Here is a 6,418-nt window from a genome sequence, read left to right on the forward strand (position 1 = left end):
AAGAGTTAAAGGAGTTATGGAATGATGGTATGCACACTTATGATTTTGTTAGTAGAGAATACTTTCGACTACTTGTATGCTTATTGTGAACTATTGATGACTTCCCTGTGTATGGTGACCAATCTGGATAGAGTACCAAAGGTTACCAAGCATGCCCTCATCATCATTGAGGCTAAGAGGAAAACAATGTTTTATCGGGCATCGACGTTATATTTTGTCGATCCTCAAAACCTACCTTCGTTTGACTTGCTCCCATGGGTGACATGTGAACATCCAACTACGAGCAGGTCTCTTTCACGACTTAACTCTTATCAGGTTGGGATTTTTTCCTTGCACTGACATTGGAGTTTTTATGATTTTTTTGTTGATATAATGAATGCATTTGCTTGATAATACTGCATCCACTTGATCGCATCTGCTCAGAACTTACCCACCCCCAAATTTAGAGATGCACAAGGTCCTCATTGCATTTTTTTGGACGAAAAAGACAAAACACTTCGTCAAAATTTTGAAAAGAAGGTTTGAGTAGAGTCTTGAAATAAAAAAGGTAAAGTAATGGTAGTGCGATGAATTATCTAAGTGTTAGGTAGAAAGTGCATAGTATAAGAAATATTGATAAGGGTATGCATACTACTCATCATGGTAGCACAATTAATAATGCAAAATAAAAGACAAGAATTACCGCAAGAATTGACAAAGGATGATAAGTAAAGAGGCTAACGCATATAGAAAGAATCATTACTCAATTGTATAAAATTTAACTAAGTATACAAAGAATTACAATCATCGCAACATAAATTTTTCGCATGTACAAAGAATGCAAGGTATAGCTTCTATATACAAATAAAGAATATAATGAAAGAATGGCCGCAACTGAAAAATTCACAAAATTGCGGAGAAGGTGGCACACTCCCAAATTTAGTGTTGCAGTGGGGGATCTTGAGGAGGATTTTGCGGAGGAACTCGAGGTGCTTCTTCAAAATGCATAGGTTGCTGGAGATGGGGAGGCACCATGGGACCATGTAAATAGGCTGTTAAAAAGTTAAAGTATTCATGGTTACGCTCCACCATCTGTCTCTAGTTCAGGTGGATGGTGAAGATATTGCGTTGAATATTAATCAACACCTGTCGCATCATCGTAATACTATGTTGCAACTCTGCATGGATCTCTTGTAGCTCCATTATTTTATGGCAGAAGAAGTTTTGTTGTTGGGAGAGAAGGGACCGCATCTCTGCTAGTTCAGCAGCAAGGGTTGCGATGGTGGGATGCGCCTGCGATGTTTCACCAGTTGGTTTGAGGTTGAGCTGAAGTGCCTTCTCCCAAACTGTGTAAGTTGTCAACATGCGGCGGTAGAGGAGAAAAAATGAGGTGGAGATGGATGGGGGTGGGGGGGGGGGAGTTGCTGTTGGGGATGCATTGTCTGAATCAAGTTCAAGAAGGAGATTGGTAAAGTGTTCCGAAGAGGGGAAAGGGGTTTCATTGAAGGGCTTGGAGGGCGAATGATTAAAGGTAAAGGGTCTAAAGGTATTTGGTCTTGCGTTGATTGGTCTTGGACTTTTTCCTCCCCCTTATCATTTTTGCGCTGCTTCTTTGGCTTGGGCTGTTGCAGTGCATTCAGATCGATGAGGGGCCATTTGGGTGGAAGCTCGAGGCAGTGTGGAGAGCCTTTGAGAAGCATTCTTAAGATCTTTGAATGAATGAGACCGTGGACTTCTGGCATGGGCTCCTCGTCAATGCCTACACCCACAAAGAGGCATAAGCTCGAAATCGTCCAAGGAAAGAAGTACTGCCCTCTCACATGGCCTACAAAGCCTCGAATTTTGTTCGAAATCAGTTGGCTTACGTCAATCAGAATGCCGTGCGCTATACAATATGCGGCAATCACTCAATCCCTTGAAACTGTTTTATCATGTGATGTTGGGATGAGTCGCCATTTCACCAAGTAAACGCAAAGACGAGCCTTTGGAAGTAGCTTTTTGGACGCAAGGGTCTTAATGCCAGTCAAATATACCGACCACTGAGTGCCTGGTTTCATTAAAATTTTTAGCGCATCCTCCATGTATGCTTCTTTAGGATCATCAATTATTTTGTCACTCGGTGCATCTGGGATGTCCTTCATCTTATACAATTCATTGATGTCCCTTGCGCTGAATGACATTGTCCACCCTTTCATGATCACCGCATATTTGGTGTTATGGAGCTAGCCATGATAGAAGGCCCTCACTACCATACGAATTATGATGGATTGGCATTGGCAGAAAGTCTCCCACCGATGCTCCAGCACAACACTTGTAATTAAATCTGGTAGTGGCATCGGCACGGGAAAGAAACCCATCGCCATCATCAAATCATTGTTTTCCTTCTTTTTTTTCTTTCTTTTTTTGCTTGAGAAAATCTCAAAAAAATTTTTTTTTTACCAAAACATACTAAAATTAGGAAAACCATTTTCTTTTTAACTCACGGTTACCATGAACTACCAATAACCTCCCACTCAATTGGTTATTAGAGAAAAAGATTTAATTATCCAATAATTAATATTATTAAAAATATAAATGATAACCAACTTATCATACTATATTTATAACCTATAGTTTTAATATTTCATCTCATGAAACATATAAACCATAGTTCTTTTTCTATTCCATGGTACTTAACGTAAATCTCATTTACATCAATCCTCCACTAGATGTATCTCATACATCATACCGATCATATCATATATAATCAAATACCTCTTGTCAATTTGAACATTTCAAATCAACACCAAAAACTGATCCTCAACTGAATCCATTGAGCTACGAAAGGGACTTTATGAACCTGTAGCTCGAAGCTCCAATGGTACGTGAATAACTGACTAAACTCTTTAGTCACGGGATCCACCATCCGTTAACTGCCAGGCACTCCACTAAAGACCGACATCTGAACTCTTCTTACCACATGTATATTATATGTCCATCTTAACCAATCAGAAGTGCGACAACCCTTCACAGATCACTCGTAAGCATAGTTGGGCTAATAACCGTTATGCCCCTGTAGTTACATCTAACTCCTTAAGTACCACTGATCCCTCTAATGAACATAAGTCATAGTCCTACTATGACTGAGTCTTCTCTTTCAAAGAGAAGCTGTGGCCACTATGTTCAAGTCCCAAAATCAGCCCTTAAAGGAGCAATCTCTCTACTTATCCCTACTTCGGGAAAGGAGTGAATTCCATCTTGTGGATTGAGTTCCCAGCTCTTAGATCAGACAAGTCGCCAAAAAGGTAGGCATCTTAAGTTAGCAATCTTGCTCACTCTCACGCATACTAATCAAAGACCGCCCTCAAAGGCAGGAGTTCCCAAAACACTCAAGATTTAGGTCGTGTCACCTAGGGTCGTTTAGGTGAGGTGTAAGTCTCTAGTATCAATGATGTTATACATAGAGTCTAGTCATCTCGTGGTCTAGGTATCTCTTTGTATTAGGACACCTCCGCTCGCACGTCTCGACATGAATGGTTAGGATCTACCATCTCTAGTAGTTTACAACACTTGCAAACCTCTACAAAGTGAGCCATATCCGTAGTGTCACCAGGATTATGTATCCCACCTTAATCCTTATACTACAGACCTTTTTCGATTATCACTTAATGCATGATTCACTTGTATATCACATATACATGCTTCAGTTCACATAAGATAACCAAGGAGCTTAGTTTATTGGATATGAGTAAATGCCAGAATTAAATAACAATTATTTTATTCATCAAACAATGTGTATCTTTACAAACAACGAGACTCCGGGAGAATTAGAACACCAATCCCAACAATAGGCTACATTCTTTACTGCGAAACCCAAAACGAGTCCAGTAAGGAAGCATAACTCACCATCGACCAAACCATGTCCAACGGGGTTCTGTTTCTCCTTTCCGATACACCATTATGCTGAGGTGTACCAGGTGCTGAGAGTTGGAAAAGATTCCATGTTCTATCAAATAGTTTTGGAACTTAGAATCCAAAAACTCTCCACCCCAATCAGATCGAAGTGTCTTAATCCATTTATCTAATGCATTTTCAACCTCAATCTTTAACTCTTTGAAATTCTTAAAGGATTTCGACTTATGCTGCATCAAATAAACATACACATACCTCGAGTAATCATCAGTAAAAGTGATGAAATACTCGTAACCTCCCCTGGCTCGCACATTCATTGGACCACAAAGGTCTGAATGTACTAAGTCTAGAGATACTTTGGCTCGATAACCTTTTCCAGTAAAAGGTCTTTTAGTCATTTTGCCTTGAAGGCATGGCTCGCACACAGGTAAAGTATTTTCCTCTAACTCGTTTAGAAGTCCATTCTTCACCAATCTCTCAATTCTATTGAGATTAATGTGCCCCAATCGAATGTGCCAAAGTTGGGCATTTTCTTTAGGAGAAAGTTTAAGTTGTTTATTTTGAGTTACGACAGATTTAAACATCTCTATGTTATGGAGGGAATTTGTTGCTAACGGTCTTAACACATACAAATTATTTTCCAGTAAAGCTGAATATATCTCAACACCATATTTTAAAATAAACACTTTATTCATTGAAAAGTTGATGGTTATTTACATTCAAGCAGACACTTCACAAAAATTAAGTTCCTTTTTAATTCAGGAACAACATATACATCATGAAAAATGATAAACATATTCTGTAAAGTTACATCATCTCGCCAGTCTCAAGCTGTCGCCAGGATCTAATCCTCTGAAAAGACGAACAAACATGATTAGTGGCCCCAGAGTCTATAATCCAGGAAGAATCATCATTCTCCACTAAACAAGTTTTCAGAACTAGTAAATCTCATTTACCTTGTCTGCCTTTGACCTTAGCCTTCTTCCTCTCCTTTAGCCAACGTGTGCAGTTTCCAGTGCCCGTCCTGATTGTAATGAAAACATTTTCCTTTTTCAACCAGTGCTGGTTACCTACCCCGCTATGCAGTAGGTTGTGAGTTAGTCGGTGCATTCCCCTTCCCCTTACTACCCTTCTTCTTCTTCCACTTATTAGTGTTAGAAGAAGAAAGTGCAGATTTAGTTCCTGAGGTCGAACCTTTTTGGAACTTTTTAGATGATGAAGCAACATTTGCCTCACCAACTGTCTTCTCCTTGCTTTTCAACAAGGATTGGAACATCTACAACTTGTTAAAGAGAGTTGTAAGGGTGTAATCAATCTTGTTCATAACAACATTGCTTACGAAGTGCAGGAAGCTTTCTGGCAACGTTTGCAGAATAATGCTAACCTAGCTGCCCTCATCGATGCTGGCCCCGTTCATCTCTGCCACATTAAAGTGGACCATCATGTTCAGAACATGTTCTCAAACAGATGTGCCCTCCTTCATTTTGGAGTTGAAGATGCTTTTAAGAGCTTCATGTTTGAGCTGCTCGGACGGTTGTCCGAACATTCTCTTCATGGACTCCATGATCTCACATGCAGTGACCATAAGCTCATGATTCTTGGCCAAGACATCGCTTATGCTGGCCAAGATGTATGCTTGAGCCTTCTCATTCGCCTGTGTCCATCGCTCGTACGTGTCTTGAACATTTTGAGCAGCAGTAGGAGCAGAATAGGAGGACACTCCTCTGGAAGGACGAATAGAAGATCATCGATGATCAAAATAGTAAGTAATGAGTTTTTCCAACTAGCGTAATTGTCGCTAGTTAATTTGTCGGCGACTAATAAAGCTAATGTTGTGGTTGCCATAATTTAAAGTTGCTGAAACAAACATTAAAAACTTAATAAGTCTATGTATTACCACTTTTAACACCGATTTTAGGTTTTAGCAAAATAGTTTATTGTACACTAAGTGAAAGACATCTATTTTGCAATGATGCCCCAGTGAGGCAGGAAAAAAGTCACCGGTGGGGTGATCAAGTGCCCCTTCACTGGGATGAGACATTCTCAACCATTAGACAAAAACAACTCTTGTAACTGGCTCTAACAGTCACCATTTTTTGGTCTAGAATATGCTAACCTTTAACAATTCCGGTAAATGTAACCCGTCATTTTAGGCCCTATAGTCCCGCCCTAATGCACCCACTATAGGGAAAAAGCAGATTAGGACAAGAGACTTTAGCGACCTTATCCTATGTAGGAGATCATATAAACAGTTGTGCAAAACTGCCATCCTTTAGGGGGGCACTCCCAGGGTGCCTTGAGGTGATGCATAAAATTTTATCCAACCTAATGAGAGAGACCGTGCGATATGTTGTCACACGTCCCGCTCCCACTTACTATGAACATTCTCTCCGTTCAACTTGCTATTGACCTACCCAAAGACCATTCTTTAGGGGGACACTCCCATGGTGCCACGAGGCCGAGGATAGATCTCACGATGTGAACTTTAAATAGAAACGTGTAGTGGTTTAAGTTAAGTATCACATACCCCAAGTATCTCCCAGTGAAT

Source organism: Benincasa hispida, unplaced genomic scaffold (assembly GCF_009727055.1).
Source record: "Benincasa hispida cultivar B227 unplaced genomic scaffold, ASM972705v1 Contig912, whole genome shotgun sequence".
Classification (NCBI taxonomy): Eukaryota; Viridiplantae; Streptophyta; class Magnoliopsida; order Cucurbitales; family Cucurbitaceae; genus Benincasa; species Benincasa hispida.